The 16,600-nt window shown below is 39.4% G+C and overlaps 1 pseudogene; it reads left to right on the top strand.

Annotated features, from left to right (window-relative positions):
• The first annotated feature begins 3,178 nt into the window (after positions 1 to 3,178).
• LOC134473359 (non-histone chromosomal protein HMG-17-like) lies at positions 3,179 to 14,729 on the top strand (annotated as a pseudogene).
• The last annotated feature ends 1,871 nt before the right edge of the window (positions 14,730 to 16,600 follow it).

Below are 16,600 nucleotides of genomic sequence, written 5' to 3'. Positions count from 1 at the left end.
GCATAGTGAAAAGAAAACCCACAAACTGGGAAAATATCTTAGTGAACTGCCCCTCAGACAAAGGACTTCTGTCTAAAACATATAAAGAATTAAAAAAAATCAGACCCCCAAAATTCAAAGACCCAATCCAAAAATGGGCATCTGAGATGAATAAACAATTCTCTGATGAAGAAATGCCAATGGCAAATAAATATATGAAAAAATGTTCATCATCATTAGTCATTACAGAAATGCACTGAGATTTCATCTCACTCCTGAAAGAATGGCCAAGATCAAGAAAACCAACAACAACAAATGCTGGAGAGGCTGTGGGGAAAAAGGAACTCTCCTGAACTGTTGGGGGGAATGTAGACTAGTGCAACCATTGTGGAGGTCAGTCTGGAGATTTCTCAGAAAACTGGGACTGGAAGCCCCATTTGACCTAGGTATACCACTTCTAGGCATATTTCCAGAAGAACTGAAAGCATCATACCACAGTGATATATGTGCATCCATGTTTATAACAGCACAATTTGTAATCGCCAGATCTTGGAAACAACCTCAGTGTCCATCAACTGAAGAATGGATAAAAAAGTTGTGGTATTTTTTATACAATGGAGCACTACTCAACTATAAAGAATGATCACATTGAGATATTTATAAATAAATGGGTGCAGCTTGAGACCATACTCATAAGTGAAATAAATCAAACTCACATGTACAAATACTAATAGTTTCCCTAGTGTAAGAAATGGTAAGAATACATAAAAGTATGTGGTAATGCATGATTCCTAATCATATTGGTTTGAAGCCATATAAATTTTCACTCATTAACTGCAATAGTTTTAACCTGGGTTGTCTGATTTTAGTATCTATGATAGTACAAATAGCTATTTTGAAGAAAACAACACAACATAAAAGCTAGTGCTGATTTAATATCATCTTGTTTTGAAGTCCCATCAAGCTGTGGTACATCTGTTTCCACTGGTTTTAACATGTTGTATCTTACTATATTTCACTACATGCTATAGTATAAACAAAATCCTTCTCCTTTGCATTCAGCTTTCCTGGATCAGTGTTCTCAGGATTGGGGCCTGAGGACCCTTTCTCTTTGCTTCCTCTTCCCATACTTTTTGTTCCTTCCATACCAGTGAATATAGGAGGCCCAGTTTTTTTTCTCTTTGTCTGTTACAGTTTGCTTGAATTGCACCGGCTAGGTGTTCCCGCCCACTGCAGTGTACTAGGGAGACACAGACCTGGATAGCTTCTGCTGGGCCCGTCCCTCCAGGTCAACCTACTGAAGGCTTTACTGCTAGGGTGCACCTCCAGGTGCTGGGACCTGGTTTGGGCTAACTTACTGGGTCTTAGTCAGCAGCGTCACGTAGGCCAGGCACTCCCACCAATCCTGCTTGAGAGGGGAATATGCGACTAAAGTTACTGCAGCGTCCTGTTCCAGCAAGTCTGCCCGGTCCCAGTATGTCTTTTGCCAAAGCCTCCTACTCTATGTAAGGGTCCCCGATCCACTCAGTCACCGCAGGTCAATGCAGAGCTCTCTGCCAGTCCCCTTCTTAACTCCATTCACCCATTCCCACTCTGAGTTTTTGCGCATCTCTCTCCCTGCCGTGCTGATTTGGATGCAGCAGCAGCAGCAGGAAATTCAAATCGCGGCTTCCAATGGCACGGGATCCAGCTTCTGCACTGAGATTTTATCTGTTCCCGTTATAGCACCGGAATTGCATTTCCAGTTGGTTTCTCTAGCTTAATTCATTCTTGGGTTGGCAGGGTGTATCTCCCCTTGCTTAGGACTCCTCGCACCGCCCCATTCCTGGATTCTAAGTGGGGTATCTCAGAGAGCCTCTGTAGCTGCTGCTATCTATCTGCCATGTTCTTACACGTCCTTTCTTGTAGAGCACAGCTGACATCTTTTTTGTTTTCTTGTTGTAGTAGTTTTTGTGACACTGTGCCTGTCTGCTCACCTGTCAGCTCACTAGTGTGCTCCACAATTTTTTGTGTTGTTCTCCAGACAGAAACATTTTGTTTTTCCTCTGCTCCAGTCCCAATCCTTTAAGAAAATTTCTCTGTGATATTTTTCATTTGTTATTTTCTTTGTAAACTATCAAACTATGCCATGCCTGTTTAGCAGTAAAACACAGCCATTGGCCAGGGCTTTGTGTTTCAAGTGACATCATAGTTGCTTTATAACTCATCAAAAACATCTACTACACTTGGTTTTGTTGTAGAAAGTTTCCATCTAGGCTTCCATTTTGTCAAGGCTTCCCTATCAATGTTTCCATCCTGATGAAATGTTGACAAAAGCGGTACCAGGTTTCGAAAAATTGTTTTTGCTGTATATGAGGCCAACATTATATTTTTCTGAAATTCAAAGATTGTACTATACAAGTCTCTGCTTTGAAACTGTGACATTTGATTTGGAATTTCTACTTTGTTCCTGTGTATAGTTTCTGTGTTGGTCAACTCGTGCTCTGTTAGCAAGTGTACCATCAATTGGAAACTGGTAAACCAATTGTCCAGTGTCACATCCAATTAGTCTGGGAGATGGGAGAAACATGTCTGCTCACAACATAATTTGGTTTACTACTATATGAATGAGGAATGACTTGATGGCTGAAGTCCAGGATAAATGTCTAAATTGGAAGCATAATAAATCTTTGCATGTACAAGGGTATAAATTGTTATGTCATGTTTTGACCACTTTTCTGTAGGTCTTTTATATACCTGTGAATATCATGAGAAATCTGTGCTAAGTACCAAAGACCTATGAATGCTTTCAGTTCAGCTAGTAATAAATACATTTTTGAATATGGCCATTGATATATATAGTGTTTTACTTGCATTTTAGTCTCTGCATATTTCACAGCATTTTGTAGCATTTTATCTGTTACAGTTTCCAACACTGAATGGCAGTGTTGGCATTTTGTCCAATACAGTTCACCCCTGTGAAGACTCTCACTATATTTTCAGACTTAGTTCTAACATTGGATCTCTGCTATGCCTTTCACCATATTTTTAAGCCTAGTTTTAATGGAGTATTGCATTTGGCGCTGTGGTTATTTTGCAGCATTTCAACTGTAATCACATTGCTGTTTTCTTCATGATCTGAATCAAGAAAGTCTGTATGCCATATGTCTGCATAAGTTGATTCTTGCTCCATTTCACGGTCACAGGAACTTTGGCTCACATGACCAACATCAAAGTCATCACCATCATTATCATCACCCACCTGTACCACTCTTATAAGGTTAGTGGGCTTCTTGGATGCTGTGCAGTGCTGTTTATATAGAAAGAAGTTTGGTTCATTGGTAGCATTTTCCAATGTGAAGTAAACATCTATGTTTTATAACAATCCTTAATTTGACCTCTAGGCTGCTCTTGAGCCCAGCGCACCTCCTCAGAGCCAGTCAGGGATGAGTCCACTCTGCCCCATGCCTGCTTTTCTTTTTCTAGAAGTTTGAGGTTGAACATTAGGTTATTTTAGCCTGTTATGTTTTTCTGATGTGAAAGTTTACCTCTGTAAATTTGTCTCATAAGACTGTTTTCATTGCATCCTATACATTTGGATATGTTATATTAGCATTATCATTTAATAATAGATATTGTTTAATTCTTCTTTAATTTCATTTGTAACCCATTCATTGTCAGGAAGGTGTTATTTAATTTCCATGTGTTTATGTAGTTTTTTTGCCATTGATTTCCATTTTCATTGTACTATGATCAGATATTATGCATGAGATAAGTTGCATTTACTTAAGCACGTCCTATGGGGTAGTATCTAGTCTATCTGTTTTGGAGAACATTCCATGTTCAGTTGAGAAGAATGTGTACTCTGATATTGTGGGGTGGAACACTCTGCAGACATCTACTAAATCCATTTGTTCATAGGTTTGGTTCAGTTTTTTGTTGTTGTTGTTGACTTTTTTGTCTAGTTGATCTATTTGTGACAGTGGTGTATTAAGATCTTCCATTACAATTATGCTAGTGTTTATTTGATTTTTCATGTCTGTTAATGTTTTATATAGTTGAGTGTGCCAGTATTTGGGGCATATATATTTATGATTGCTATCTCTTCCTCTTGAAGTTTTCCCTAATAGGTAGATAGTGATCTTCTCTTTCTCTTTTGATCAATCTTGGCTTGAAATTTACTTTGTCTGCAAATTGCATAGTTGCCCACAATTTTTTCCTGATTCCTGTCATACTAAATATTGTTTTCCATCCTTTCACTCATCCTTTCAGTCAGTCTATGAATTTCTTTTTGAGTTAAGTATGTGTCTTCTATGCATCATATTGTTGGATCTTGTTTCTTGATTCATTCTACTAGTCTGTTTATTTTGATTGTGAATTGAGACCATTTACATTGATGGTTATTACTGATATATAATGGCTTATCCTTGTCATATTATTTTCCTGTTGTTGGTTTCCTGTCTTTTCCCTCTGTTTAATTGCTTGCCTTGCCTGATGGATTCTTTCTACTGGAGTTTTTAGAATTGTGGTCTTAGTTATCTCTTTCTAAAATATCCTTCAGAACATTTTGTAGAACTGATTTGGTGGTCATGAATTTTTTTGTTCTTTGTTATGGGAGTATCTTATATTTCCATTGACATGAAACATAGTTTTGCAGGGTACATCAATCCAGGGGAGAGTTTGTAAGTGATTTGTTTCTTTTTTTCTAACTATGTTTAATATTTTGTTCTTGTATTGAATTTCTGGAGTCGTAGCTATCATATGCATTGGAGTAGATTTTTGGGGGGTGATCATGGTTATGGACTTCTATATACCTCACTTATCTGTATGTCAAATTCTTCTTATATGCCTGAGAAGTTCTCTGCCATGACTTCTGTGAACAGGTTTTTATGTCATTTATCTCCTGCTTTTTTCCCTGACTGTGATCAAGCTTATTTTATTCTTCTTTGCCTTGTCTGGCATCTGTTGGATTTATTTTTTGTGGTCCCTTACTATTTTAAAGAAATCTTTCTTTTTAATGATTACTAACACAATACTGTCTTCTATATCTGATATTCTATCCTCATGGTGGTTCATTTTGCTGTGTATACTTTCAATGGAATTTTTTTAGTCTCTTAGATATCTGATTGAATCTGTTTCATGGATTTTGTTTCTTTCTTATGTTGGGAATTCATAGTTTCCATAATTTCCCATGTTCCTCTATTTTTTTTGCATCCTTAGCTGCTCTGAAATCACTTAGTGTGTCTTTCATTTTGGTCAGCATCTCTGAAGATATCTGAGAAATTACATCTGATTTTGATTTTTTTTATCTTATTATTTCCACTGTTAGTACTTTAGAGAGTCCATGTGAATGACTTTCAAATTGTTCCACATGTTTGCACTCTGTGTTTGCCTGGAAAACTGAGGTTGCATCTTGTTTAAATGTCATCTCATTTTTTATTTTTTCAGTTAATTTCTGCATTGATGTTTATAAATTATTTATGGTAGATATCTTTATTGGTAGTCCTGAGAACAATTAGGAAATGGCTTACTTCTCAGAGATATCTTACAGGTGTAGCTGGCTTTGGGTTTTGAGACAGTTACAAAATATTACCTCTCCAATTTATTGGGGATGAGAAGTTGCCACCTACTTGGCCTAGCCCCTGGTTGTTTGGCACTGGCCTATAGTATTTTCTTTTTATGACTCTCAGGAAATCTCAGTCTTGGCATACAAAGAAGAAAAACTGATTAGAACAATTAGGTCACTTTGGCTAAAGTAGTACAATCAGTAATAGCAATAGCATCAAATACCCTCTAAAAATAACAAACTGTAGTGACTATTAATTGCCATTTTTAACTATATGAATACGATTTTCAGTTATATAACTAAATCTAGAACAAACCAGCAAATTGTGTACATAATCTTTCAATATAGCGATTTTATCTTCAAGGGAGAAAAGTTAAAAGGGGTAGGGGGAAAAACAAAGAAACAGAAGAGAAAGGGATTAGAAGGAAGGCTGAAGGTCAGAGGAACATTATGTAAGCTTTGGGAACTGAAACACAGGAGGGAAAGAAAGAAGGAAGAGTTTCTACAAGAACAGAACAAAATAAACAAAACCCAGAAAACTAGAAACAATGTTCTTGCTCATATAAAAACAAGAACAAACAAAGAAGAAAAAAAGAGAGAGAAAAAGAAACAGAGAAAGGAAGAAAAGCAGGAAAAAAAATGACCACTTTAGATTTGTTTCTGCTGTCACTGGTTGACTGAGGTGGCAGACAGAGCCCAGATCCGTTTTGGAAAGCGAGGAGTAGGATTATGATGGTGGTGGATAATCTGAGTAGACTGGGCTTTCAGTTCATCTCAAGTTCAAGCTGCTTCTGCTTTTTGTCTGTGAGGCTGGTGCCTGAGTTATTCACCCCACAATACTCCAAGCAACTCTTGCCAGTTTGAACTCAGCTCCTTGACCTCTTGCAGACTTGAGCCTTGGTTGTGCCTCTCAGTGACATTAGGAGCCACTAGATACAGCTGGACCACAGCTGTTCTCAGTCCCTAGTCAGTTGGTCCCTCTCCAAGATGGCTATCAGTTAGTTGCCCTTTCCTGGGGGATGTCCGAACCCAAATAATTCACCAGCCACTGCAGTCTGTTGCATCACTGCTCTGTTCCACGGGCGCACTTTTCTGTGGAGGCCTCGTGAGTCACCAGTAATCACTGTGCTGAAGGTTCAAGTCCCCCTGCCACACTGGGAGCTGGAGCTCAGGAGGAAAGCCCCACTTGCCGCCTCCCTCCTCTGCACTGTAGTCCCTCTTTCTGATTTCCCTGTGGGCTCTAATTCTCACTTCAGATCCTTCCAGAGTCTGGGGGAAACCCACTTTGCTCCTCCTCCTCTTCCTCATGTTGCTATATTCTAGCTTCTCAATTCCAAATATCAGAAAGGCTGTTTCCCTGATGCTCACCATTTTGTTATCTTCCCAGAAGTCCTTTGGAATACTTTTTAAAAAACATGCATATAACTTTTTTTCTGTCAGAATCAGAAGTTAATTAAAATGGTAACACTCCTCATACTTTAAAGACATAGAATGTATTAATTTCCTCCTGCACCATTTTTTCATAAGTTCCACAGCACAGTTGTCTAGAATTTTAGTTCCTCCCTGTTTTTAACTTCTCGGTAGAGTCATCCAGCCTACTTTAAAGTGTTTTGCCAATTCTTTTTTTTTTTTACTTTTTTGTGGGAGAAATATTTTGTCTGCAGTTCTTCATTCTGTAAATCAGAAACACAGGAATATGCCTACAAAATGTTTTATAATGTAAAGCTTCAGATAAGATGTCAATAAAAATTTTGAACCCCATAGGGAAGCTGTCTATTTTTTTCTGTCTATTTGAGACAGGGTCTCACTCTGCAGTTCAGGTTGGCCTTGAACTCACTTTGTAGCTCAAACTGGCCTTAACTCACAGAAATTCTCCTGCCTCAGCCTCCTGAATGCCGGGATTACAGGTGTCCACCATTGTGCTCTGCCATTGTGACTTCAATTCTTAAAAATTAGAAATAAAAATAGATAATTATATTAAACACTTAGGAAATGTCAGGCACTGATCTAGATGCTTTAAACGTATTGAGACATTAAGTTTCCCATGAGATAGATACTATTATTGTAAGTCAGACTCAAATGAGGAGACTGAGGAGGATGAGGAGTGCCTTACTCCCAGCTCATCAAGGAGTCATTGGTGGAGCAGGGATTCAGTATTGAATAGTGGTCTGACTCTACAGTACTAAGTAATTCAGCAAAGTGATAGACTGGAAAAGATGACATAGGAAACAAGAAGCAATGGTACTCAATAAATTATGTAAAATATTTTGGTAAGTATTAAAATTGACAGCTCCTTGATTTTTTTTTGAAATCAAGTTTTGCTAGTTCAGGCAAGCCTTGAACTCACTATGTAACCAAAACTGGCCTGGAACTCAGTGTGATCTTTTTGTCTCAGCCTCTCAAGTGCTGGGATTATAGGCATGCATCATTGCACCCAGATCCCTTGGATTATTTTGACTATATAATAAGATCTCTAAACAAGTGCCCTCCAAAATGGAGTGTGTAAACCCCAGAAACTTAGTATAATGATTTCTTGGTATTCAGAAGAAATTATTAGAACTTTTGTCTTTTTATTTTATTTCTCCATCTGCATATATTTTATGTTTTATAATTTATCTAACATGTTGATAAGTAATGCATGTCTATAATTTGTACTTAAGTGATTATGAATGTACATATATTACACAGGGCTTCTCAAAATCTATTATTTGGATATTGAATTTTTTTTCTTTCTTTTTTTTTTGGTAGTACAGGTGATTGAATTCAGAGCCTTCTCATTGAATGACATCCTCAAATTTTCTTTTTTGTTTAAATTTTGAGACAAGGTCTTACTAAATTGCCTTGGTTGGTCTTGAATTTGCAATCATACCAGCTCAGACTCCAAGAGTGCTGGGACTATAGGCATGTGCCTGCCTGGGTATTAGAAAGTTTGAAGACCGCTGTAGTAAAAATAATAAGACAGGTTGGGCTGGGACTAAGTCATTGAGTAATAAGAAATGCTAATTTTTAAATCATTTTTAATGAGAGAATAAATACTGAAATTTTTGGATTTTATTAGAAATTTTATGGATATTTATATATTATGATATATGAATACTTAGTAAATTAATGTAAATTTACATATCTTTTTGTTGTATAAATTTCCCAGAGAAACATGAAAGACTTAGACAAGTCCAGCTTGGTGAGTGAAGAGGAGTTTACTTGGGAGTCCTTACAAAGTTAGTGTGTGACTTGTGGGCTGTGGCACTACCAAAATCACTGAAGTCCCTGTGTTGAACTTTTGTTTTTTTTTTCTTTTTTATGCAGTACTGGGGATGAAGCCAAGGGCCTTTGAACTGAGCTACATCTCAACTCTTTTTAAAACATTTTGAGACAGGATCTGGCCAAGTCACTAAGTTATCTGAGCTGAGTCTGAACTTCTGATCCTCCTGCCTCAGTGCTGGGATTGTAGGCATGTACCACCACATATAGTTTAAACTATTTTTATAGAGCACTAAGTAAAACAAAAGCTGGGTCATATGAGGAAGAACTACTCAGCCATAAAGAGGATAAATTTGAGTCATTTGCAGGAAAATGGATGTACCTTGAGACTGTAATACTAAGTAAAATAAATCTAACAGGGAAGATCAATTATCACATGGTTTCTCTTATACAAGGAACTCAAAATATAAATAATTTAAAGAGTAAAATAAAAGATATATGATAGACATTTTAGATACTTTCTTGTTGCAAAGACAAAATTCTCAACCCCCACAATTTAAAAAAAGAGAGGTTTGTTTGAGTTCATGGTATTTAGAGGTTTTGATTCAAAGTTGGCTAGTTTCAAGACAGAGATGGTGTGGCAAAGAGGCGTGGTGGCAGAAGCTGCTCATGCTATGACAGCCAGGAAGCAGAGAAAGAAAAGAGGTGAGTCCACCCGTACAGGGAGTGCACGCAGCGCGGATTTCTGACTGCTCCGCACCGTGCCGCGAGTGCACGCTGCGCAGGTTTCCGACGGTTCCGCACTGAGCCGGGGCTGCACGCAGCGCGGATTTCTGACCCCTCCACCTGTACAGGGAGTGCACGCAGCGCGGATTTCTGACTGCTCCGCGCCGGGCCGCGAGTGCACGCCGCGCGGGTTTCCGACGGTTCCGCACTGAGCCGGGAGTGCACGCAGCGCGGATTCCTGACCGTTCCACCCTGTACCGGGAATGCACGCAGCGCGGATTTCTGACCACTCCGCACTGTACCAGGCGCTGCGCGGATTTCTGACCATTCTGTGCTGTACCGGGAGTGCACGCTGCGCGGATCTCTGACCGATCAGTGCTGTGCTGGGAACGTGGGAAAGGTGGGCGGCGTGGACCCTGGTGAGTACTACTGCGACCCTGGTGCGACTGCCGGGGTTGGCCAGAGAACATCTTGGAACGGGACAGTGCCCGCCACCACGGGGACATCAATAACACAGAGTCTGGTGGCAGCCATTTTACAGTTGGGCAGAACCTACAGCTCAGTGGCGTCACTGAGCCCCCTGTAGGGAGGGCTAGTGGAAGGCATCTTGGAATTGGGCAGAGCCTGAGTACGTGTTGGCTTCAGCCTCATACAGAGTTTGGGCAGTTCTGCTGTGCTGGTGCTCCTGACACAGAGAGGTCTGGGAGAGAACAGCTGAGATTTGGGCAGGACCCTGTGCCATAGTGACATTAGTCAGCTGCTTCTGGTACAAAGAGAACTGGCAGGAGATACTGGGGCTAACCCAAGCCTCTGCTTGGGGCCCAATGAGCGGATACAAAATAGTCACAACTCAGTGACAACCAGAAAGTACAGCCTAATTTAGGAACTAACTGGCACAGAGGCTAGAGACTAGCCTGTACTGCCCCTGCAGCCCAGTCTACCCCAGATAACAGTAAATTGGGGAGGACAGCAAAAACTCAAACCAGCACGCTTCTGAAAGGGCCTAAGCAATTCGGAGAGGGCCAGAGAACTCCAGGACAGTCTAAAAGAAACCAGAAACATGACAAGAGATAAAAATAAAAAAAAATCTCCAGCTGCCCAACAGGAGAAAATAAGCCCAGGAGAAGTAAACACCGAAGAGAACAAGCACAGTAACCATCCATTGCTCAACACAGCATCAGCCGAAATTAAAAAGTACCTACATGATCTCATAGAGGAATTTAAAGCTGTACTCCTGATCCAAGTGAGGCAAGATATAAAGAGATTAATTAAAGAAATGACAAGCCCCGCCCAAGAGAACACAGATGGAAGAACTGAGGAAATCAGAAAAGAAAGAGAAGCATCTGAAGAAGAATTTAAGCGTAATCTAAAATACATGAAACAGATCCAAAGAGAATATCAGGAAACTAAAAACTCCATTGAACATTGGCAAAATGCCTTGACAGAAACTAAAGATAGCCTTCTGAAACTTGAAGAGAGATTTAGGACATATGAACGTGAAAGAAAAAGCCTCTTAAAAATAACAAGGAACCAGAAAGAAGCAATTCTAAAACTGGAAGATGACAAAAAGATACATAACCTAAGAATAAAGAATGTGAGTGAGGAAGCAGGAACATCCAAAAATGAAATACAAAAAATATTCACAGAGATATTAAAGCAAAATTTCCCATGTATAGCAAAAAGAAATGATATCCAGATAAAAGAAGCATACAGAACACCAGCTACCTACAACCAAAACAGATTTACGCCTAGACATATAATAATCGAGATCCCAGAAATCCACCAAAAAAACAGAATATTAAAAGCAGCCAGAGAAAAGATGCAGGTTACCTATAACGGGAAATCTATCAAAATAACAGCAGACTTATCAACACAAACTCTTAAGTCAAGAAGGGAGTGGGGAGAAATATTCCAAGTCCTGAAAGAAAAAAATATGCAACCAAAGTTCATATATCCATCAAAACTCTCTCTAAAAATTAATGAAGAAATAAGATACTTTCAAGACAAGGAGGAACTGTGGGAGTTCGTGACCACCAATCCAACCCTACAGAGAGTGCTGAAGGACATTACAGAGAAAGAGAGGAAGAGATACCAGGATTCCAGCAACAGTGGCAGAGAGGCCTCAGTGAACGGGGCAGACAATGGAATGAGGGAATAAGGTGGACAAATTATAGCAGAAAAGTGTAGTAGCAGACATGAGGCAGGGACAGTAAGCTAGTCTTTAGTATAGACAGCTCTGAAACTATATTTTTTTAAAAAAAAAGCAGAGGTCATTGCTAATGGTGTATAATGATTTAAAAGACACAGTAGCCCTAGTGCCATATTTAGATTGAATTTAATTTGTTCTGGTCTGTCCGCTCATGTCAGATTTGAGGACACAGACATCTTGACCCAAAAATAGCAGGCTATACCATGGTAACTATCCTTACTTTCCTATTAACTTAAACTGAAATCCTATAATACTTACATTGTCTTACTATGACTGATCTTAATTGAATCTGAATCGTAAGACTATGGGTTGGCCATGGCTGATTTTATTTGAAATTGGTATGCTTGTCAGTATCAACCCTAAAAGTAGAGGCAACTACTCTGAGGATGACAAGTTGTAAAGAATATCCATACTGGTATTAATTAGTAACAGCTTCCAAACCCTACAATGCTGCCAAAGTTAAGTTTTTATAAAAATAATTGATACTATATTTAACTATAATAAGCCAGTGTGGTGGTCAAATCTATTGAAAATAACAAGAGGAAACATAGTAACTATGGAAGATCATCTATATTGTGGTCTTAAATGTTTTATCCATTGCATGTTTTTCTAGGAAATTGTTTTGCTGGCTTGCTATGACTTGGTATTCCCTATAACACAGAGAGGATAGATATATATGTAGAAATTCACACATGGGTTCTTTTTTTCTTTTTAATTATTTATGGGAACAGATTATATAATGTAAGATGTAATGAACAGATACTCTGAGGAAGAGACACTAGGAAACTTGAGGCTAATTTAGTAGCATTATGATAGAAATTCTAGCAATACTAATGTTTGCTGATTAGAATGACATTGGACTGGTTTCTTGAGTTCAATTTCAGCATATGTAGAGATGGGGACAGCTATCACAAAGAGAAGGAGAGATGAGTTGGTAGTTACTATTGTCTTCCCTAATTTGGTACTTGAGGACCTAAAAAGTCTTCAATGATTTGATTAGTTCTATAATATAAACTAAGTATATAAGGTGGATGAAGATGGGGACAACTATTTGTAAAAAACTAGAGACAGTTAGGTAGACAATCAAGATCTCCAGTGGGCTTCCTATGAAATCTGTATTTCTTTAAATTGTTTTTTTAACTGCTATGTTCTGTTTTGATATGTTTAATCTTACCCTCTTTGAGAAGTAAAACAAATGTGTAGGACTGATAACCATGTTACTGAGCTCTTGTTCGATCATAGAGCAGAAGGGTTTGTAGTGTCACTTTATGAATGTCATTCTAAATGCTTTAATTCCATAACATGAACAGCTACCTCTAAGATGACAATGTGTAACTTATCAACCAGCAATTTCTTACCGTTTGTTTTTCTGTAAGTTTGTATCATTTCTACCCTTTTTTAAAATCTCCATGTATTCTTTTGTTTCCTTTTCTTTAAATAAAAAATTAAAAAAAAAAACACAAGAAAGGAGGTGAGATATACCCTTCCAGCAATATCCCTTGTTACCAGTTTCTTTGGACAGGCTCCCGCATCATAATATCATAGTCAAGATCTAATCACCTTTCCAAAGCCCTATCTCTGAGTGCATGAAAACTTTGGGGGACAATTTAGATCTAAACTACAACAGGAAATGGGAAGGTAGACTTTCTGGAGATAGGCAGGGGATCTGGGAATTGTGGGGGAGACAGAAGGGGTGAGGAGAAGGAGAAGTAAAAAGAATTAATTTGATATGTACATATATCAGTTCTCCAAGATGAATGTAGTTATTATATATCACAAACATATACTAATAAAAAGAGCAAGATCAACAGTAAGAAGGGGTCCTTGGGAAAAATGTGTACTTTTCTCCCATCTCATCCTTATCAGCAGACTCCACCAGCCTCAGCCATCACTGCCTAGCCAAAATGATAGACGACCTTGTATGGCAGCCTGGCACACAGCTTCAGCATCTGGCGGGGGTCCCATTGGACAACTTGATGGGGAGATGAGATCATAATGTGGAAGTATTTCAGCTAGCATTTGGAGGACACTGTTGAACAAACAGCAATAAACCTTGTCAATAAAGGAGAAAAAAGAAACAGAGAATATGGAATAAAAATGTTACATTGTCATGAGTTCAGTAGTGCCTTTTGTTTCCCAAATATATCCAAAACCTCATCCCTGAAGTGTACAAATACTTTGCACATGTAATTAAGAATTCTGAGGTGGGGCTGGGGATTTAGCTTAGTGACAAAAGGGCCTGCCTGGAAATGCAAGGTGCTGAGTTCAATCCCTAGTGCAAAAAAAAAAAAAAAAAAAAGAATGCTAAGATGGGCAATTATTTCAAAGATAATGAGATATATATTATGGTAGGCATTTTGGATTTACTATTTTCTTGTTTTGAAGTCCTGTATTGCATTCTTTGTTTTGTTTTTATTGATTCTATTCTGTTCTGTTTTGTTTGATTTTTACTATGTCTGAAGGTATCTGTAGCGGTTTAGAAGACAAAAGGCATTGTAGCAACCATTGTTGATTTTGTATTGTTTTGGAGTCCTGTATCACTTATACTTTTTTTTTTTCTTTTGGTACTGGGGACCGAACTCATGACCTCGCACTTGCCAGGCAGATGCTTATGCCGCTGAGCTAAACCAGGCCCACTGGTTTGTTTTCATCAGATTTGTTCTGTTTAAATTTGCTTGCTTTTATTCTCTTTAAAATAAAAATTTACATAAAAAAGAATTCTGAGATGAAAATGAACCCTGGGTCCACCAAAGCTGCATGCTGCTGCATCTCACATCTAGCACTTGGGTCCCACTGCGGTCGCCACGCCCAAGAGAAAGGCTGAAGGGGAAGCTAAAGGGGATAAAGCCGGGGTGACGGATAAAACCCAGAGAAAATCTGCAGGGTTGTCTGTTAAACCAGCTCCTCCAAACCAGAGCCTAAAAAGTCCTCTGGAAAGAGGGGAGAGACGATACCCAAACGGAAAAAGTGAAAAACTGATGCTGGCAAGATGGGAATAACCCTGCAGAGAAGAGAGAGGCCAGAACAGACCAGGCACAAAAAGCTGAAGATGCTGGAGATGCCGAATAAGTGTGTGGTTTTTGGATAACTGTGTACTTCTGGTGACTGTACAGTTTGAATTACTATTTTTATCAAGTTTTATAAACATGCAGATTTTTTTACTTTTCTTAAAAGCTAGGTTGTCAGCATACAGAACACTTCATTGTTTTTTGGGGAAGGTGCATATGTCATTGGTACAATGTCTCCAATGCTGGATTGAAGTTGGGAAAGCACTTTTCCTGCTAGTTTTCAGAGACTTACTCTGGGCTCACAGGAAAAGGGATTTCCTGATGTTGACACATGGCCATCTTGACGTAAATGTCTTGTGGTATGGGACAACTCCCAGTTCATTTTATGTCCTCATTTACTCTGCCATCCACATAGGCTTAACTCCCTTAATCCTAGATACCTATTGGGACCTAATTCTTAGAAATTGATGTTACCATTGTGTCAGGCAATCTGGACTTGCCAGTGACATTGAAGATGTTGTCCCACAAGAGCAGTGACTTCTTTTTCTAGATTGTGAATCTTCAGATTGATAATTCAGCCATTTTCATTTCCTGAAAATCAGGGTTGGCCTGTGAAAAATTATCAAACAACATGTGAAATGTCAACCCTCACTATAAACTTTCCGTACTTCAGCGCCTCGAATGAAGACTTCTTTGGATTTTATAGTGGCTTTCTGATTTTTGATAGTCCATCCAAGAAGAGAGTTGGTCCAGTTCAACAGGAAGCTGCAAAATTCCCTGTCCAGTCCGAGCAAGGGTCCCAAACTAGCTGGGCTTTGGGGGGTGGTGCGGGAACATTCACCCCAGGCTGCCCAGCCTCTGGAATGGATGGTGCTAGCAGGCCCAGAACTCTAGAGTCTGCCAAGCCCAGCAGGGAGTGGCAAGACCTGTCTGCTCTTCTTTTTTAAATCTATATCTTCAGATATGCTGAGCATTTCCTTCATTATATTTGTCTTTCGTTCTTTTACCCGAGATATTATTTTTGATCTGATTACTTTTACGGCCTCATGAAGTAGTTTCTTTACTTTGATGGCTACTCTTTCACAAATTTTAGATGTGCAACTTAATAATTTTTTTCCATTTGTATGTCTCTTAGCCTCATTCTTTGTGAGCCAGAGGTCTGAGATTGCTTTTTGTTTCTTTCTCTTGACATTTTCCTTGGTTTCTCCAAATAAGCCAGTTGTGGCATCCCAGGCACTTCCCATGTTGTTTGTCCATCCACAGGGGAATGGGCCAGATACCTAGGTTTCTCCTATTGTAGGTTCCCAAGGAGGCAGTGGGGTGCAGGGATGGCTGCTGTAAATACACACAACTATACCAAGGTTCCCCTGATGGCAGCAGGTGCAAGGAGGTTGGTTGGCTGGTTCCCTCCACCAGCGCTGGCTGCCAGTCCCGATGGTAGCTGGCAGGTTCATGGAATGTCCACATTCAGTTTCTTCTTCTGGTGTTTACAGTTTTATGATAATGCCTGTTTTATCTATGTGTCCCAGAGATGTGCTGGGTAAGGATCTGATTTTGGCCTCTGGATGCAGGCCCGAGGTTGGTGTTCTGTCAGTGGAGTTCTCCAGATTCTAGCCACTGTTTCCTCCCTGCTGCTTCAGATGCTTTCACATTACTGGTCTCACTGATTACTTCACCCTCCAGAGATGCATGTGCATTGGTGCACTGGGCTGCTGTCCTGAGTCTTGGGGTTCCTGTCAGTCTTACACTTTTCCAGCTGGCCTGCCCTCTGGGATGCAATGGGTGAGGCCTGGACCACAAACTCACTGTCTTCCAGCTGGCCAGCCTTCTGGGATGTAATGAAGGGCAGAAAGAGTCCAAAATTTAACTATTATAGGCCAACCCTCTGGGATGTGATTATACCTTTTTGAGAAATTGATCCCCAGTTGGGTG

Source organism: Cavia porcellus, unplaced genomic scaffold (genome assembly GCF_034190915.1).
Source record: "Cavia porcellus strain 051 isolate PalLab524CR breed Dunkin Hartley unplaced genomic scaffold, mCavPor4.1 scaffold_26, whole genome shotgun sequence".
Classification (NCBI taxonomy): domain Eukaryota; kingdom Metazoa; phylum Chordata; class Mammalia; order Rodentia; family Caviidae; genus Cavia; species Cavia porcellus.
Note: the sequence above shows the minus strand (reverse complement) of the source record. Positions and strands in the feature narration are given on the sequence as shown.